This window comes from Leptosomus discolor, chromosome 3, assembly GCF_034619465.1.
Source record: "Leptosomus discolor isolate bLepDis1 chromosome 3, bLepDis1.hap2, whole genome shotgun sequence".
NCBI classification, from domain to species: domain Eukaryota; kingdom Metazoa; phylum Chordata; class Aves; order Leptosomiformes; family Leptosomidae; genus Leptosomus; species Leptosomus discolor.
The window spans coordinates 24,387,253-24,407,989 of NC_141393.1; the positions used below are offsets into that span (position 1 = coordinate 24,387,253).

The 20,737-nt window shown below is 40.7% G+C and overlaps 1 protein-coding gene across 10 annotated transcripts in view; it reads right to left on the reverse strand.

The window, feature by feature from the left end:
• Positions 1 to 20,737, reverse strand: part of NRXN3 (neurexin 3) — a 969,254-nt gene that overhangs the window by 289,859 nt on the left and 658,658 nt on the right. The gene's annotated exons all lie outside the window — the stretch shown is intronic.

A 20,737-nucleotide genomic window follows, 5' to 3' on the forward strand; every position in this document is an offset into this window, starting at 1 on the left:
ACCCAACAGCCCAGATCCGGCCATAACTGGAAATATTAGCATAAGTTAGGGGGAGTCAAATGAGCTAACTAAACAGAAACTGGAGCATTTACTTTGGGGACAGCAAAAGGAATAGAAAAGGGCTCCCTTTTAAATACTTACTTTGCTTATGTTACATACAAATCAAACACACAGAGTTAGTGTTACATTTTGAAAAGCATCCTGAGGAACAGTTTGTGCTAAACTAGGACATAACAGGGAAGGCTACTTGCTATACAGAACTTTTTGCTTTTGCATGGAAAAGACTACCCATAGCTTCCACAGGGCTTTCTTTTTACCATTCCACGCACTTTGCTAAAGAAAAGAATAGCCTTTCTATTGTAATCACATGGTATAAAAGACTTTGAAAAATGCTATAATTTAACCACATTGTTCAAGCTGTTCCCATTTCCTTCATCACATTGGCATTCATGTCACCAGCATTTAATGGATGTTCCAAACCTATGTAGTTAATGATGCCTCTGCTCAAAAAAGTGTCCAAGACAGTAAGGACACTAATCAGAAAGTGTTCTTCAAGTTTTCAGTGTAGAAGCCTAGATCTGAAAATTCAATACCTTTTTTTCTCCCTTTCATTCCAAAAGCACACATGCAAGATGCTGGTGGCAGAATAAGATATGGCACCACACTTCATTTAGAATCACCTTCTCCTGTTTCAACTACTCAATTACATCTTTCATTAGAGGAAATTAAAAGTACAGCAAACAGCTAATTAAGTACTGTCCATCTAGTGCTATGGTGCAGCCCCAGGACATCACAATTAGATGCTTTCTGACAAGACACGCATCAAGGAAAATAAATGTACACGTCCAAATGGTATCACTCAGAAGCAGCATGAATGCTTTGTGCTGGCTGCAGCAAGTAGTTAGCAGGACCAGTCAAATACATCAGTTTTGGAAAACACTTGTTCATAGAGGGGAACAGGGTGCAGAATGAATGATAAACAGTACCAAAAGTACACAGGGAAAAAGAAAACAGTGAAGAATTTGGGATAGATGGGGGGGGGGGGGGGGGGGCGGAATAACAGGGTTGGGATGAAAGCAACAAGAAGATATATAGATAATTATTTCTACATGTAAGAGAGATCAGGAAGAAGTTTTAGAAACATGCAGACACATGTATTCAGCTACTTGCTTACTGTAATAGACCAAGAAAATGTTCTTTCCAGCAGCACCTGCCTGCCCTTCTCAAAGAGGGATCATGCTCTGATCTTCTGACTTTACTAGAAACCTAAACAAACAGAAAGACCTCTAGAAACAATTATAGCTGTAAAAGGTCCACCTAAAAAAACAAAGAAAAAGTCATGGCCAAAGCACTCAGACACAGTATTTTGGCCATGCTTTAATGTCCCTTGGGAAACAAACAAAAACCCCACGCAAACAAAACCAAACTCCAACAACTATTAAGTGGGCAAAGTCTATGCAATGGGTTTGATGGCTAACTAAGAAGCTGTGCTTTTTCTTTTTTTTTTTTTTTTTTTTAAACAATCTCTGCTGATGCTGCATATGCTTTCATGAGCTGCTGCCTGACTGTAAAGCAGACAGCATGGGCTGTATGTTGTTAATTGTCTCGCCAAATGAATCTCCTTCAGGACAAACTCTGAGGGCTCTCCTCTGTACTACGCTATGGAAAGGTCTCACTGAAAGCAATGAATCAAACTTTCAAGCACCTACAGCAAATATAGCCGATAATAAAAACTGCTCAGAAAGTAAGACTTGAAGAAAAAGATTAAGGAAATTAGAATTCAGTTATTCCAGCTGCTTGCTTTATCCATCCATCTCTTATCAACCTACTTGTAAATTAATCAATACCTAGATGGCAAATGATTTCATACACACAGTGACCTTGCAAAATATTCCAAGAAGAAGAGAAATTCAACCAGGCTTTCATGACTATAAGACTATTTGCTACAGATACTGTGAACAGTGGGAGCATACAGCTGAAACTAATATTAAAGTCACTGCAGTACATTTGGCATTAATGCCAAGTACAGCATACCTGCAACGTGTCTGCTTTCCATTCCCTTTGTCAGGGGTGAGGGTTTACATTTGTGCCCCCATTTGTCTCCATTGTGCTGACACAGCTACCCGGAGTGAACCAGACCAAGTGTTTTCTTGAGTTATTTTTCAGCTGGATCAGTTCATTAAACCGGTTCACATCATGAACTTGCACAGTAAACACCCTCCAGGCAAAAGCAATAGACAGCAGTGGGAGTGTTTAACTTGGCATTGCTGCCAAGAAGATCTAAACACTGCCCAATACTAAAGGAGACAGTATCAAATACTAAATCATCACACATTCATTACTCAACTATTTTTAAATCCCATGCAAAGAACACCACCCCCTCCACATTATTCTTGCATAAAAAAGTAACCTGCCACATACTAACCTCAGTTACCAATTGTTGTCACATCACAAACCATCAGAAAGGGATTAAAAAAATAAATTCACTGCATTTCTCTCCTCTTTTTACCATTAATAAATTCTTAAAAATATTACAAATATTGAGAATAGGATTCTACATACAGACTTCTTTCTATACTACTCAGTTACTGTTCTCTCTACCTCCCAAGTACTGAAGAAAGGTAGAATAGAAGACAGTTTATTTTAGATTTTTTAAAATAACATAACCATTAAAGAGGAAAACAAAGTTCGAATAGCACTGACCCATCAGATGCCTCAAGAGTTTAATCTCATATCAAAGTATACAAGTTCAATGGGTGATTTTTGCTTTCCCACTTTCCTCTTCAGCTGTTGTTCAGCTCACTTGAACCTGCCAACAGAGCGTTTCTATTCTTTTCCACTCCTCAAGTGGTGTGTCTGGGAGGATGGTATTCCCAACTCAGACACAGATGCTATGGCAGCATCTGTACCATTCTCCACACAAAACACTTTGCCTCATTGAAAGGTAACACAACCAAGTACACCCTTACCCAGTGCAGAAGATCTGCCCTACAAGTCACAGCTCCTAGAATTACAGACTGGCTGCATATAGTATTCTTAGATTACCTCTGAGCTTTAACTTCAGAAAAATACTGCATTAGAGAAAGCAGGCAGGGACAGAAAGCATAGTGTTGCTTTACTGGCAGAAATCACAGGTAGAAAAAATCCACATGGTCACAGAGACCTACACAGCATGTTCCCCAGCAGTCACATGCTGGACTTGTTCAAACAATGATCATCAGCACTTCAAACTTCATTAGGGAATGCATTTCCATTTCTGCAGCTGGCAAGAGGGACACATCTCAAGTATGAAACTGTATTGGGTTTGAGTGGCAAGGTTTTGGTAGCAGGTGGGCTGCAGGGGTGGCTTCTGTGAGAAGATGCCAGAAGCTTCACAGAGTTGAGCCTGTTTGTCCATTATGGTATTTGGTAAGTGATCTCTCCCAGTCCTTATCTCAACTCACAAGCCTTTCGTCATACTTTTCTCTCCCTGTCCAGCTGAGGAGAGGGAATGATAAAGTGGCTTGGTGGGCACCTGTTGTCCCACCCACATCACAGGGTCAACTCACCACAGAAATCAAAACCTGCTAAAAGTTTTGAAAGAAATATTGAAATCAGTATTAAGAGGAAATGTACATACTTCACTAAGAGGTTAACAAGTTCAGTCCTTCAGCATGCTATAGTGGACACACAGCAGGTATCAACTAACCACATTCTATAGCTTTGCTTGGGTTTCATTATGATCCATTAATTTTATTTTTTTTTTTTTTTTACAAGCTTTTACTTCAGGTTCAGAAGTTTTCCACGTATTTCATGTTTCAACTGACCTTGAAATGCATCTGCAAATTTCTGAATAATCTGACAAAGAACAATGTAATCTAGAGGTCTCAACTAGACAGACCTTTTGAGATTCTTGTATAATTTCTCAACACCTACTGCATCTATCACAGACAATAAATTAAGTGATAAATACTACAGTAATTAGTGTTGGAAGTTAACCAGGTTTAGCAGCACAGTGCTTGAAGTGCCATGGGACCTCTTGGCCCAAAAGCTCAAAACCCACTGTTGAAACTCCTCCTTGAAGCAGATCAGGTGTCTGAGGAGCATTGTACAAAGAAGGCAATGGAGGGGAAGGGCCAAGCAGTCAAACCTTAACACCCTTGAAAAGCCACATAGCACCTCAGACCTGGGCAAGATGAGATGAAGGAAAGAATAATCAGCCCTCAACTTCCCACAAATTGCTTGTGTCCACTCAGGAATGGTCCTCTACCTGCAAAGCCTCTCCTCCTGGTAGAAGGGGAGTAGGCAGGAGGGCCTTGGCTGCACGATACTAGAACCGAAAAGGCTGCTAAATTTCTTTGCCAGGAGCCACCATCACTATTTTGTCACTTTCATCATTAGAGGTGCTCAGTTTGCCTATGCCAATCCTTTTGCAGCCATCCTCCAAGGGAAACATTGCGCACAAAGATGTAAAGAAAACTGTAAGAGGCAAGAAATGAGCGATTCATTGCAGTTAAGGATTCAAAGCTGATGAAGTACGAAGTTTTTAGGTTATTTTTAAACATCGCTGCAATACTGTAATGTGCTAAAATGCTTAAAAGTCAGCATCATAAGACACACTGCCTCGGATTCTATAATATGAAAGCACTTCCAACACACCAGTCAATGTGTCAACAACTGAGCTTCAGGTTTGTTTTTTTCCTTTTTCATTTTTTCCTTAAATAGTATGCTGAAATTGAAACAAGAATATTAATTACTTCATTGAATAAAAGCGTCCTAGGGCTTTTCATCTCCTGCCTAGCATATTATGATGTATTACATGGATTAGGCTGCACCAGCTGCTAATTTTTTTAAACCATGTTCACTCAAACCTTGTGCTATTAAACCGGAATTAGGACTAACACAGACAAAGCTCAAATAGTGGTTGGGTTGTTTGATTACTGTAGCGATAAAGCTGAAGAAAGGACACAGGAGATACAATAACGTTAAGAAATAAGAAGTCTTCTAATGGCTAGACAGACGTGACTTCATGGGCAGACAAAAGTTGTAGCTAGTTTGCAGCCCCAATCTGGATTTACTTCATGACCTTGAATCAGTCCTTACAAGTCTCACCAGGCATTTATGGGATTTGAGATCCCATAAGAGGTACTAGAACCCTGTAAAATAGAGGCCTATTTTGGGAACACCTGCCTCCCCCCCTTTTTTAAAAAAAAACCAACAACAAACAACTCAGGTGACACACTTGGTGACTTCAGTGAAAGAGAGATACCAAAACTCACGTAGTACAGTCCCTTCTATACAGAGTCACATTTTTCCCCCTTAGGCTCCTTATTTAGCCCCACGAACGCATGCAAATTGACTTGCAGCTGGAAAATTTCAAGAAGCAGTAAACATTCCAGAGATTTAAGACTGAACAGTGAATGGATATTTATTAAGTACCAGGAAAGGACACAGAGTGGCATTGGTTAGTCAGATTCCACACTTGCCTGCCCCTCCTCCATAGTCACTTTAAAGACAATGAACTTTATAATGAAGTATCGATAACATCTTCCTATTTAGGCTAACAGGCTTATTGCGCGCTCCACCACAGAGTATGCTGTTTTAATTAGCAAGATGGATCTCAGAGCTGATATGTTCTGTTGTGCTATAATTCCTGCCTTTACAGTAATTTTCTCCTGTTTTTCACACTATAATGTGCTATAAATCCTACTTAGGCTGCCTTGCTGGCCTGTTGCTGCTCAGAGTCAATCTTTCAGGCCCTCCGTTTCCATGACAACTTCCCACCATCCTCCCCTTTGCAGGATTATCCGTGCCCCCTGGGGAGATGGCTGCTCTGCTCATGGGCTCCCAGCACTGGAGCTCCATTCAGTCACCTCTCTGCTTCCGGTGGGTTTGATGTGCCCAGCCTTGCCATGCTGCCGGCACCCAGGGCTGCACCTAGGGAACTGGGCAACCAGTCCTCTCTTTATCCTTCTTGAACTGGGATGCCTAGAAAAATAATACAGGCTTGCTTGGTTTAATGCCTAAACAAGTTAGGAACAAATGAAATAACCTCTCGTCGCACTCTGGAGCTTTTGTTTCCATTTTCTTCCCCCCCCCCCCCCCCCCCGTGTCCTCTGCTCCCATGTTGAGTCCCCACACTCACATTTCACAGCCTACTAGCACATAACCTTAGTTGTTCTTAATTCCCAGTCTTTGTCCTGTTGCCTCTCTCATCATCATCTTTCCCCCTATTTTATCTTACCTCCTGTTCCTTTTTCCTTGCCACCGCTCTTTTAAACACTCCTTGTCTTCCTTTTACTCATATTCTACAATGCTTTCTAAATACAGCTATGAGGATCTAGAAACCATTATGAGGTCATCCATCAACTGCTCCTGCTCCTTCAGATCACACGCCACATTCTACCAATACTTAATTAAATTTCAGTCATTGAAAAGACAAACAGACTTTTTTTGTTTGTTTTCCTATGAGTCTCCTTGTTTACTTTTTCCTCATTCTCATTTTGAGTTGTTAAACATTTATAACTTAGGAACAACATGAATATGTCCATGCTATTTCAAGGAAACAAACAAAAATAGGGTTGATTGCACTCTTGAGCTAAGGGAGAGGTGAACAATGATGACAGGCAGAAGGGCTCTACATGAAATAGCAACTTCTCTGAAGTCACTGAGAGAAGACAGCAATTGGGAGCCTCCAAACATTTGTAGGTAGGGGGGAAACGGCATTTCTCAGAGTTCCTTCTGCATGACCTATTGATTCTCCAACACTATTGCTGCTTTTACGGATGCAATTCCCTACAAACAAAGCATACATAACTGCTCACAATAAGAAATGCTATGGGGAATACACACCCCACCTAACCTTAAGCACCTAATATAACTCAAAGCTCCTAGGTTTACATCTTACGAACAGACAGGATCGTACACATCATATTACTCCAGCCTTTGGCCTAGCCACCTAGCTGAATGCCCAAGTAAGGTTCTTCAGTCAGGTTGGGTGAAGAAGGAACCTCCTTACAGAAGATTCTTGCATAAGCTGATTATTTCCACAGACATCTGCAACATGGCAAGTTTCCAGCTGACTTCAGTGGGGTATGACACACTCGGGCACCACAGTACTTGATGATACATATGGCACAGTTAATCAAAATTATTTCTACATGGAAAGATGAGATCATTCCCATCCTTTACTCTTCACAATAAGGAAAAAGGAAGCTCTAATAGCTGACAAATGGAATCCACAGGTGTGAGTTCTTCTAATTTGACAGCAAACTTATTATGGTATTACGGTATCAGATTGCTGATGCAGCTAATTAAATATCTCATGACTTTGCTACAGACAGAGGATTTGCTACAGACAGAAAAAGCTGAAAGTCCTTCATAATTCTGTAGCATCTTTACATTTGAGCTCTAGTTTAAATTTCCAAAATTGCCAAGTGGCAATCTAGGCTTTGAAATACCTGCTGCCCTTCCAGTTCTAGAACTGGATCTTAACAGAAACCTTCCCAGAGAAGCAGAAAGCAAGAAATGCAGCAAAAGAATTTGGATCAACAAGAAACAAACTTTCCCTAGGGAAGCATCACTTGGGAAGTTTTTTTCCCACTAAATCTTCATGCTGTCATCAGTTTATGTTTAATAGACCTCATTACTAATGTAAGTAAGACCTTCCAGATCTCTTTAATCTAATAAGCAGTATTTTTTATTCACCTGAATCCCTAAAGTAATATGGCTATTAACTTTGCCTTTTGGAATTTGTTTTTTAGACATACTGAGAAGACTGATTTTAAGACTAATAAAAGATTATATACTTCAGAAAGAAGTGAGCAAATATTAGAAAATCCAGAATTAATTTCTATGAAGAAAACTTATGCAGAAGTAAGGGTATTTTTCAGAACTACAATCACTACAATCTTGAAACAGATTTCTGGAATTTCTTGCTCATGTGAGTCAGGACCTCCTTCCATCTTGTACAGGAGAAATTCAGCAGCTGAAGGAAGCAATATTTGCCATAGTCTGTACATATGCCATATTTACTGGCAAGAATTCAATCAAATTACGTGCCTCCCATCACCATTTTATACATACTGGTAAGTGTAACATATTTGTGACAGTCATCGCAGGGATTTCAGCATCTTCATGAAAGCTTTCTCTGAACTGGACAGAGTACCAAGGTGAAGCCTGGTTTAATTTGATCTTTTCTTCCCAATCTGTTTCTTGTTTTAGATCTGGACTTCAGACTCCTTGGCACAAGGATCATCTTTGATCTAATTCATAAAACAGATCACACTGTTGCTAGGTGTTATTTGAACTGCCACTGCCGTAATAACAAACGATAATTTTTAATCACATGAAGAAGAGGCATTCCATGCCAGATCTGCACTCCATCTACTCTGATGTTCCACTTTTGATGGCTGTCAGTACCAGATACTTCACCGACCAGATAAGTCAGTATCTGCCTTAACTCACTGGTTAACTCCTACTAATAGCCCTATTCCCCCTGTGAGCTACAGCTCAGTATAAAATGCCCTTATTTTTATTAAAGTGAACAGAAACTGTTCAGATGTGTCTCAGATTCCATACCTCAAAGCCACTGCCTCACTTGAGCATTAAACATTTAATAATTTCTCCAGACTCTGTTCATGAATACATTTGAGTGCACATCTACAGCTATGTTTTCAGGGAGTTAGCTGACATCTTTGCTGTTCTAATAAGGGCCTTCCACGCACATGATGGAAGGACTGTGCTGCTTTTAGCAGGACTAGAGAAATTCCAGAAAGCAAAGCTCGGGAAGACCATGAAAGCTAAGTTTTTAGTTCGTTTCTCTCAAAAGGTTTTTGTATTCCTGCACACACAGCAGTGATTTTGCCATACACATACACATTTTCTGAACTCCACTTTCGGAAAGGAACTTGAAATCAATGCCCCTGAAGATATCCCCAAACACCTCATGAATCAGTGACACATATTCCCATAGTGACATCACACTGCATTGACAATAGCTTTCTCCATGAGGGTGAATGACTGAGTCATAAGTCAGGCCCCAATCTAGATGAGCTCAAGATAGCCAGGCCAGTCAAGACAGTCAACAGTAGACCACCTCAAGGCCTTTGCCTTTAAAAAAATAAGCTGCTCTTCATTGCCACCAACTAATTGTCTCCTTTTGTAAAACCAAGTCCCAGTAATGAAACTTGAGGCCAATGTTCTCCAAAAGCACAGGATAACTTAAATTTTGGCTGTTGTGGTCTCACTCTCCCTCCCACTGAGCAGTCCTCACCTCTCCAGACCCCACATTGTTGTTCGCAGTACAAGGCAGATTGACCGGTTCAGAGTTCTGAACTACCTAAAAACAGAAAAGTTGCTTTTTTGGGGGGCTCTATTCACTTTTGGATGGTTAAGGTCACAAGGATAATGCTTCACTTTTTCACCTGCATTCCAATGGCAGCACCTGCATAAGGCCAGAAGCTTGTAGCGGCAGCCTTCACTTAAGGCTGGCTTACATTGTCATGGAGCAAGATCCTGACGCCTTCATGAGCACAAGAGCAGAGTTTGGCTCATTTTGAATTCAAAGAGGACACAATAATGTCATGTTCTTATTAAAACATTTCAGCTGAATAAATTGTTGCTGTACACCTCACAAAAAAAAAAAAGCTGCCTCCCTAGATCTAGCTGTACTTCAGTGATTGGTTAAGAAAAACTCCCTCTAATTGTTTAGTATGGATTATAACAGGATTTTAGAACTTCCAGGTATATTGGAAATAAAGTTAAGTGCACAACAGACATGCATTTCTCCTGTTGTTCAAGACAAAAAATGCTGAACCCACACCAAAATCAAACACACAACCAAAAAATCACCTACTTGCTCAGAAGCCTTTCATAGGTTTCAAATCCCTGACAACTCATACCATGGCCATGCCTTTGCTCGGGACCATCCATTGATGGTAAACTGACTCCATTCCAACAATACTACACAATTCCAGCTCCCTAACACATACAAACTGCAGACAGTCAAGGGTATGATTATGTGAAAATTGCCCTAATGCTCCTCTGACAACACTCCAGCTGAGAAGTCTCCCTGAGCAGTTAACGGTTGTTGTGAGGGATTTACAACTACTTCTTATCTTGGAGATAGCTCCCAGTCTAAGCCAGTACTGCAAAAGGATGACATACTAATGGTTATTTGAGGTCTAGTTTACGTTTTCAAAGTTATTCTATGCAGGCTTGCAAAAAAAATCCCAAAATAAAATACAAAAATAAATAATCATGAATTATATTGTGAAACATTACACTTTTAAAAAATTCGAATTGTAAAACTATCCTTGCGGGCTCAACCAAGCAAATTTCAGTCCAGATCTTCAGAGGAAAACAAGTTTCACTGCACAAAAACCTTCTCTGCACTTTTGCTGAACCTATCAGTAAGAGGCCAGACAGTGCCCAGAGACAGGACATCTCTCCATGCACATTCAAAGGCAGCTGTGCATGCGCGGAATAAGAACAAGTAGCGTCCTAAGAACTACCTGTGTGGTATGGATAAACAACAGGTTCCTGACTCCTTTTCGATTTGTTCAATATCTGTTATCAACAATTTGAATCAATCAGTTTTTAAACTGGGAGTTAAGATATTTCTGATGACAGCTTTTTTTTTTTTTCCCATACTGAAATACTTTTGTGTTTTGGAAGCAAGATTATCCTCAACACAAAAAGGCAGGAAAATCAAGAAAAAAAGAGGGAAATATTGCACTTATCTAAACTATGTCATTAACCTGGGAAACTACTTTGGTATAAACTTGTTCCAAGAGTTGAGTAACACTCCTGAGAAAGCATATCTTTCTAATAACAGCAACTCAACGGTACCGGCTGGAAGAAAATTAAGATAAGGATCAGTTTTCCTGCCACAGCATTACCCAATCTGGGGTTTAGAAACAACATTTCCTCCTGATACTGTATTTTTCACATGCTGTATATAGCAGCACCTAGGGATACAGGTAAGATACCAGATAGCTGGAAGACTATTTGGTAACAAAGCTTATGCTCTCCAGACTGTATAAAAATTGGCTAATGAGCTTGCAAGCTCTGTTCCACTGGACTTCCATGAAAGAATCTTGTTCTCCTGGCACATGCAAGTGCAGGGAGAGGCAGTTTCTCCATACATAACTTGGTGCTACTGGGCCACATGACAGGGATATGCTGCTGGGACCATATGTTAGAGTTCAAAATAGACTACTCTGAGCAGAGACATGCCAGGCACCTGAGGTCAAAATCATAGCACTGCAAAACAAAATGTTAAAGTCTCTGACAGATCAGGATCCATTTTTTTTTTTTTTTTTTTTAAAGCTGTTATAAAATTTTCCATAACAGATTCCATTGGTTCACTACGGTTATTCGTTACCAGGTAAATAACAATTGATTTCAATGTCCCTGCACATCTACTGACTCAATAAACTGTTTCTCCCCTGATGAGCTACAGCTGTCTCCAAGATAAATACCACCCAATTTTAAAACACCATTAGATCACATCTACTTCAGCATAACTACTGCAGTTTCTGCTCGGTGACATCTGTTAAGTCAACAGATGTCAGAAACTGCTTGTGTAGCTACATGTGCACACGTTACTTTTCTCTATATTAGGTTTTGTGGTCAGTTTTAGTATCCATAATAACACTTAGTGCTTATAAGACACTTCACATGTATAAACATCAACTAATTAAGAAATAAGAAGTGGGAGCTACTAGACCACAGCTGAGCCAAGCCAGCCTTTCTCCTGTGGGCTACATACTATTGCTTGAAGTATAACATGACTTTTCTGTTCCAGTCCAGTTTTCACCCTAAAATGCCTTGTATGTCTCCATCCCAGAAGGCTGCGAGAGCTGCTTTTGATGTCTTTCACATCCATCCACACCTGGCAGCACCTCCCTCCTAGTCAGGAAAACACCCTTCTATCCCCATCAGGGAATAGGATAAAAGAAAAAAAAAAGTGCCCCCCTCCCTCACCTAAAAGCAAAACCCCATTTCCTATTGTTTTTGCAACATTATCAGCCATCTCCTTCTATGTCTATTTAAAACTTCCTTTCCACAGATGCCATTCTAATCCTGAGATTCACACAGCTCATCTTCCTTGGCATCTTGTGCCCAGTTTTGCAGTCCAGCACACGTTCTTGGGGTGCCTCACCACCCAGCTGCCCCCACACTTTTTAAGTTATCTTTTTTTTTTAAACTCTTCTCTTCCTTACTCCATCAGCACTAGCCACCCATACTTCTGCCTGTATACTCCACTTCCACTCTTCACCCCTCTTGAGCCCGAGAGCTCTGATTGCATCAAATTGGGCATGGTTACATGGCTCAGTATCCACAAAGGACAGGCTCCAGTCATTTGAAATCTCCATTTAAGCTCCCTGCTGAGCACACAGGCTTTCTGAGCCAAGGACACACTGAAACTTAGACGAACACTGTCCTGCCAGTGATTGACTTATTTGTGTCAGTGCCTTGCACCAGGGGAATACTTCAGATGCACAATCTGCGATGATCTTGCACCAAGCTGTGTGACGTGACATGCCAAGGCAGAGGATTAATGGTTCCCCTCCCCATCCTATACACACAGATGTAAAACGGCTAGCATAAAGTAGTTTCACAAGTTACGCAAGCTGCTGACTCAGGAACTCATTTGTGCAAGGAACCACTATCAATTAAGAAAATCTTTATTATCCCGGAGGTGAGAACACCTCTCAGATTCTGCATTATCTTTTCTAGACCAAGAAGCATCAGGTCAGGCACAGCACCAGACAGGCCCAGTGCTCCATGATGCATGGCTCACATGTGCTGGATCACGGTGGCTGCAGAAGACAACTTTTGCTTCCGTGCTTCTTCTCAAACACTGGCATAAGCTAATTGCAACACATCCAGACAGGGCTACACTGAATGATAAGCTGGGTACCCTTTTGAAGCACTTTTCTAAGTAGTGAATAAAATGTAGGGTTTCTTCAGAGGTAAACAGGACAGACTATTTTTCAACAGGAAGTTATAGCACTCATCATCCTTGTGTAAGCTGTCCAAATCACTCTGGCAGTGAGCATGGAGGCACTTCCAGACAACAGAAGTCAGGTTTGTAGCTGCTACTTAGCACAACAAAAAAACTACCTCTTTTTTGGTACAGAAACATTTTGTTCTTACAGTGTTTTTTATCTGTAAACTGAAGAGCACTGTGCAAGAAGAGGACAAGTATCATTATGCTTATGTTACTCACAGGAACACAAAAGCAAGGCGGGGGGGGAAGGGTTGCTTGCAGAATATCATGGCATGGGACAAAGAAAACAGCAGCAACAGAGCTCAGGAAAAGCGAAGACTTGGTTCAACACACTGTGGATGTAACTGCTTGCAAAGATTTGAAGTGTTCAAAACCAAAGTCAAAGAATTTCTTAAATAACTCTCAAGTAGGAAAAAAAGAGGATTAAATTAAGCATAGGAGACTGCAGTTTGAATGCTAAAGAGTATTCCTTTTGAGGGATTTTTTTGTTAGTAATATAGGATGGAACACATTCAAGACAACATGCTGGAAACACATCGAAAGGAGCAACGCTCAACTGGCCACTTTGCATTTGTTCTGCCTTGCCATTCTCCCCTTTTTTTTTTTTTTGTTTAATGGCTTGCACATTTTTTCTTTCTTCACCTTCAGCATCAGACAGATGCAAGAATAGCATTCGATATTAAGCAACAGCCTCACACTGGTACCTTTGGAAATGAGCTTCAAAGCCCTAATTAAGCCAATACATCTTTGGCAATGTCTATAACCCTTCCATAGGCACAGCAGTGAGAATCGTGCAATCATGAAATCTAAGCAGGAAAACAGATGGTCTTAAATAAAATAAAAACGTTGCGTGCAATTTGTTTTGCAACATCATGTGAGGTCTCCAACTTGATAAAAAAATAGGAAGGAGCAACACTGAAGAGACTTTTGCCTTTGAACCTGTGTTTAAATTGGTTCATAGACTAAAATGAAACAGCAAAGATACAAGTTCAAAGGAGTCCAAGAACACAGTGTGTGCCACAGAACTGGGATGCAGTTTAGTATAACTGGAAAAGCTCTCAAAGGACAACAATGCACTGATTTTCATCAGGGTGTTTCATTTTCAGCAAGATGCAGCAGTGGCAGTCACAAGAAGGAAGTACCATGGGCCTCTACAGTGGTGGGCCACAGACTTGGCATGAAGCACACTAGCAAAGCTGGACATGTCAGCAGTCGGGTTGCTTGAGGTCAGGACTGAAACAAACTCCTGCAGTCTGTCTAAGAAGCCCATGTTTGAACTCTCAAAGAATGCTTTACATTCTAGACCCACTGAGCTAAATCATACCAGGACCATAAGGGACACTGAGAGTAACAGCTGAGGTTTTCAGCAGAGCCAGGCACACAAAGCCATGTATCTGCAGAGGGATGCGTCATGGTAAGGTACACCTAGCAACTTGGAACAGTGCGGGGGTAATGGGGAGAAGGAAAATGGCACAGAGAGCACACAGACATTGGTAGATTATCTACCCCATGATAAAGCTTCCAAACAAATTTAATCAGCACATCATTACTAAACTCCACTGATTTGGAAAAGAAAGCAATTAATGCCAAAGCCAACATCTGTGACATCTTTAAATATGATACTGCAAGCCACAGGAGTGTAACTTAATAGCCAAGCATTTTGAAACACTAAGTTTTATTCAAGCACTACAGGAGAAGCCTTTCAAATTTGCACAAAAGTCATCCAGTGCACAGGCTAGTACCGTGATGTTTGTCTGCACTGCTGCTATAGGAGTTGTCACGTTGATGTGAGCAAACACATACAAACTCTGAAGTCTCAGGAGGACGCATGCTGTAAAACCTGCTAGTAATGAGTGATCCATTCAATGCTTGAAAGAACTGGAATCCACACACCAAATGCAAATGAGACTGACAGTTAATTGCATTTGTTCACCCTCAGCCTGTATAACAGTTTGTCTCCTCAATAACACGCAACATCTGTTCAGCTTTATCTTCTTCAGCTCAACCAACTCTCCCTGCTCAGTTAACAGTGAGGTATCTTAGTCGTGTCATCAAATCTGAAGTTGATGGAAGCCAATATCAACAACGAACTGGCTTTGTTAGGAACTGGCAGCACTTAAGCTATGGCAGCATCCACGCAACTGGCTCTGTACAAATCCAATGCTGCTTGTCAAAGGACAAGAAGCTGTGCATTGCCTTCTTTCAGGCATCTACTGTCCATTTGTCTCCTTTTAAAAAGTCTGGGAAGCCATCTATGTTATGACAAATTTAACCACCTAGTTTCACAACCTGGATGGAAGCTTTCCAAAGGCTAGTATAAAACCTAGGGGTCTCCACAGGATCAGAATGGTCATGATGCCAATGGCAAAGCTAACTAGGCAAGGTACATCCAAGCAAATCCAAATCTCACTTTATGTGGGCATACCTGCAGAGTATTTTTAGAGCTCTGAAAACACTACTAGTACACCAAAGGACACAAAATAACCAAAACTAATCTTTAACATGACAGGCCTGCTGGGGTGGGAGGAAGGGAGAGTAGGCTTGCATAATGTGCCACATAAGTCTGGTAACCAAACCCTAAAACTAAAGTACTCTCCCCAAGATATCCAGAAATATCAAGCACTCCTTGAACTTCTTTTGCAACGAAGGAAGATAAATAAAAGGAATCCAGGGACAGACATGAAATATGTTCCTCCTCACCTTTAGGAGTCATTCCTCTTCAAGAAAGAAAGAGATGCAGGGGAGCATGCTACAAGGCAGAGAGAAGTCTTCCATTGAGATAACATATGGAAGTCTGTCTTCACAGTTAGTCATCCTAAAGTTGTGAGTAGCTTGGAGCCTTTGCATGAAATGGTTATTCCCACTGAGGAGAAGGAAGGAAGAAGGAATCTATAGCAGGGAAGAAAGATGGTACACAGCTCTGTATGTTACTTTTATTGATGCCAATAAGAGAAATACCAGAACCAGGCTTCTGGATGTTGTGACAGAAGCCACAACAACCAGAAATATTGAGTCATAACACACGATTACTGAAATCCTTGAGCAGCCTTTACTGTCCAGCATGACAGCCTGCAGGACTCAGACCTCTAACAACCAGAGAGCAGCTCCTGCAAGAGGTGAGAAGCTTCTCTGGCAGTTGCTTCAACCACCAGGCAAGGACTGTAGCCTTACCCCAGGAAAACAACAACTGGATATCACACACTACCGGGTTACCTTGGTGAGCGGGGTTTCTTCTCATACTTCCTTCCTGCTTTCAAATAAATATATTGTTGAGGGGGGAAGTTAGCTCACTACACAGCAGAAACTCACTCCAAAGCAAGATGGTCAAACTCAGCAGTCCCAAGCCAGGCTATATGCAAGCCTATGGGATGCAGTGGATAGTTTGCACCTTCACTTAATGGCCCCCTGGAAGGTACATGGGATAGTTTATATCAATTTAGATCACTTCTAGATTCAGAATGACAAAACTCATCTCACATGTGGGCCCACCCCTACCACATTTTAAATAAACAAAATCTTTTTTGTGAGGGAGGAAAACCATGACTGGTGGCCTCCAGCCAACAAGGACCCCTCTGCTTTTCCACATCCTTTTGTAGTAGCTTCTAAGGCTGCTTTTAAGGACAGCAGCACTAAAGCATTAGGGTGGATAAACTGGAGCTAGAGGTTTGAGCAAGTGATAGGAATGGCTTCAAAGGAAGTGAACTTGCAGGAGATAGTAATTACATATTCAGTGCTGAACCAAGTGCCTGTCCCCCTAACATCCAGCTTCTCCACCTCCCTCTGGGGCTAGGAAACATCTCTCACTACTAAGAAACTTCCACCGGGTTTCCGCAGTCAAGACAAGGAATCACTACTATGCAGACCTTGTTTTAGGGACTAGATTATCACTAAGCTACCCACTGATCTTGTCCTTTTTGACCACATAGTACAAAGGTCAACAACTTATTTGAATTATTTTTCAGTAGAAAGGTTTGTAATGAAAAATTTCAAGTTCTTCCAAGAGTTGCCAGTTCACCAATCTATACATTACTTGCATGTGTTCAGCAGATGCTTGGCCAGGATTAGTCTGTGGTCTGCTTTCAGACTGATTCCTGCAACATTCACCATGCATTACTGCTATGATTCATCAAGGGATACGGTTTGTTTTCTTATTGGCTTCATGCAGAACTTTTTCTGCTTACAAATTATCCATGAATATCCTTAGTTCTTCTCTGAATACTATCTATTAGTCTCTGCCCATTTAATCATGCAGAAGTGTTCACAAGTAGATAAAAAACCTCTGAATACTAAGTAGCTTTTTAAAAAAAGTAAAAGTGCTTTGTTTCTGTAGTCAGAACACACTGCTTCTTGAAGGACATTTTAAGTTCTCCCTTGCACAAATGTGATACTCAAACACATGATCAGTAATCTTAAAGCAAGACTGGGTTACCTTTTCTTAGCATTCATTTCAAACATGATCCTTTTGGAATGCCAGGAGGCAAGTAAATTCTCACATTTTCAGGGGGATTTTCATATTATTACCTTATAGAGTGGCTATATGTTGTATTTAACCCATGAGCTGCAAGTTTTTCCACCTCTACTTCAAGGATTAGGAAAACTACAGGCAGACAAGGAAATAATTATATATTTCTGCCAATCTGATCCCAGAAGACAAGTTACACAAAACTCATCCACAATCTCCACTTACAATGTATATACATATGCCAGCTATTCTAACATAGAGACCTCAACTTTAGACAGAATGTTCCTTTTACACTGACCACAGACTACATCATCTCAGATATCTCACCACACATTTGAATCCAAGCTAAAGAAAGCTTTTTTTTTTTTTTTTTTCATCTTCCTAAAGGGTCAAGAGATTGATATTGGGAGTTAGAGGAGGCTCTCAATATCATTTCCACAAAAAAAAAAAAGCAAGTAATTTTATGAAGCAACTTTAAGTTAAATGGAACTGGTAAAATAATAACTTTATTACTATCTTCCTCCCCCTTCTTTTCTCCCACTAAAACCAAAACTACTACTGACCCCAGTTCATCAGGGCAGAAATACTCTCTTGACCTGATCCTGGGCAGTGAGCACAAGTATAGCACTGCATAAACTTACACAGTAAGGATCTTAGACAAAAGATGACAGAAATTGCACGGAATTTATGTTGAGTCCTCTTTGTTCATGTTTTCTTCTTTCTCAGCCTTGTGACCTCAAGACACAGCACTTTTTTTTTTCTTAAAGGTAAAAAAAAAAACAAACCAAAACCTGTCAGCTGTTTCATCTCCGGCATTTCCATAGAGCTGCCATTTGCAGATAAACTACACCAGTGCATACCACTTTCAAAAACCTTTGCTTAGAATTCACTAAGTGGGCATTTCAATCCTGTAAGCTATCCATTCCTATTTTAAAAGGGTATGAAACTCATGGCTTTCAATGGCAGGGAGATGGAGACACCAGAACACACCAAAGCAGATGGGTTCAGCTGCAGGTATTGTTTTTATTTTGCCAGAGAGACCCCACTACAATTGCACTGAAAATAAGTTTTGCTTTTCAAATGTGTCCTAGTGACAGCAATACAAAAATAATTTAGAACCAACCACGTAATTATGTGCATTTATTTCAACCTTCCATTACTGGAGATAACAAGATGAATAGTGAAATGCGAACTTTAACAATCCTGTAATTATAGCCACTGAACCGTATGTTATTGAAAGAATTGTGCAAAACCCAGATGCAAAAGAATCAACGGGGTATGTAAATAGAAATGAAACAGTAAAATAATCAAGTGATGAAGAAGTAATGTGCAGCACTAAATAGCTCCTCGGCATCTCTAGCTACAACGTTTAACAAATACTTTGGGGCTTTTTCCTCAGTTTGTCACCCTTTTCACTACCATGTATTGTTCAGAGGTTACTGTTATAAGTGGCCTGGCAGAAAATACCCTGATAGCTGCTGGCAACAATTGCCTGTAAGCAGAATTACAGGAATACTGTGGGATCTTCTGAGGACTCAGTTTATACAGATGAGAAAGGCTTAAAGAAATTATTACAGTTGACAGGAATTAGGACCAGTTCTTACCCGAACTGAGGAACTAGGCTGCACCCACGAGAAATGGCAGTGTCCTGACTTCCAGCAGCCAAGCTGCAGCAGTCTCACCAGCTCAGAAGTCAGTGCCACCCAGGACAGACTGGCTTTAACAGTCAAACTACAGACACCAAAGGCAGAAGACTATTGTCCAGAGGCAAGTTATCTGGCACTGAAGTTTCCATTCCTACATAGCACAGCCACCTATTTTACCAAGACTAACTCATAGTTTAGGTTTTTTGTGGTGTTTTTTTTTTTTTTTTTTTTACAATGAGTAGAGATCAGGAGGAAAGGACAGGTTATTCTCCTCGTCTTCCCCAGAAGAGCTATTTTGTGACATATGAATAGCTGTATTTCAAGCAGTCTGAAGCAGTTTTAGTCTCCAGAAGAAGAATAAACATTCAACCTGTATTTTAACACTCCTAATGTATCTTAGCCTCCTGTAAGCAGCCTCTACTCCATTTAACCTATTATTTGACTTCTAGTTTTGATGGCACAGACAGAGGTGAAGGAACTGTTTAATCCCAAGTATCTCTCCCTTCTTCACATACACTTATCTCAAGGAAAGAAATAAGAAACTGTACTAACATCTAACAATGCAGCAAGAACCCTGTCCTAGCATTCAAAACTCAGCCATTTAGTCAAGCTACCACAGATCAGCAAAGGCAAACAGTGCCTTAAGGTGTTTGATATACAAGGTTAGAAATACATCATAGCCCTCCTTCTCCAGGAAGCAAGAACACAATGCCATGCTCGCTACATATTTGGGAGAGGAGGAAAAAAAAATAATAAGCTGTGTTAGCCTAGACAGTAGTCAGTGCCAGCAGCCCAGCATTAATTCCAGAACCTACTTTGCAGGTTAGCCCTCACAGCTTGCAGTGCCCACAGTACCTAGGAAAGCCCTCTTCTGCACAGCTCTCTGCATCCACAGTGCTCTGCCTGTAGCAGCTCATGGTATCAAGCTACCATACAACATCCATGTTCTTATCCCTGCCCTCTGTGGAGAAGGGCATTTTATTCCATCATTCCCCTCCTAATGTTACAACTAGCCAAGTTTAGCTTAATAGTCTTTTTATCATTCATAGGTCCTTTTGCTAGGACCATCCTTAACCAAGGTTTTAGTTTGATATTATAGTCCAAAGACAAGACAACTAGGCAGCCCAACCTCAGATCTTCCAGATCTCAGAAGCCACTATGCTATGCTACCCTCATTTCTCCTATTCTAAAAGAAAAACCCACAGTCTCTTCTCTCCTTAAGTTTCCTACCTTAAATAACTAAGCCTTCTTACCACTCACCAACACCCCAAGCTTCACAATCTGTACCTTCTCTCTGCTAAACAGGTTCACAATTTTCCCATCTGCCCAGGCTGCCCTCCAGGTTCAGCTGGCTACTAAGTCCCAGCTGGATGAAATAACTAAGCCTCTCCCTAACCTTTAACAGGCTGCAGCTGTGATGTTTTCCATCCAGAACAATTTCAAGGCATTTGCTGAATTGGGCCAGGAAGTTTATATAAATTAAGTACATTAAAAGTTACAGGTACTGCATTTTGTGTCATTATTGCTTGGTGGGTTTTGCTGGGATATATCACTTATATTCTTGCAGGCAGTCATGCAGATCTACGCATGACAGATGATTACAGTGTACCACTGAGACTCTTTCAAAGTGAG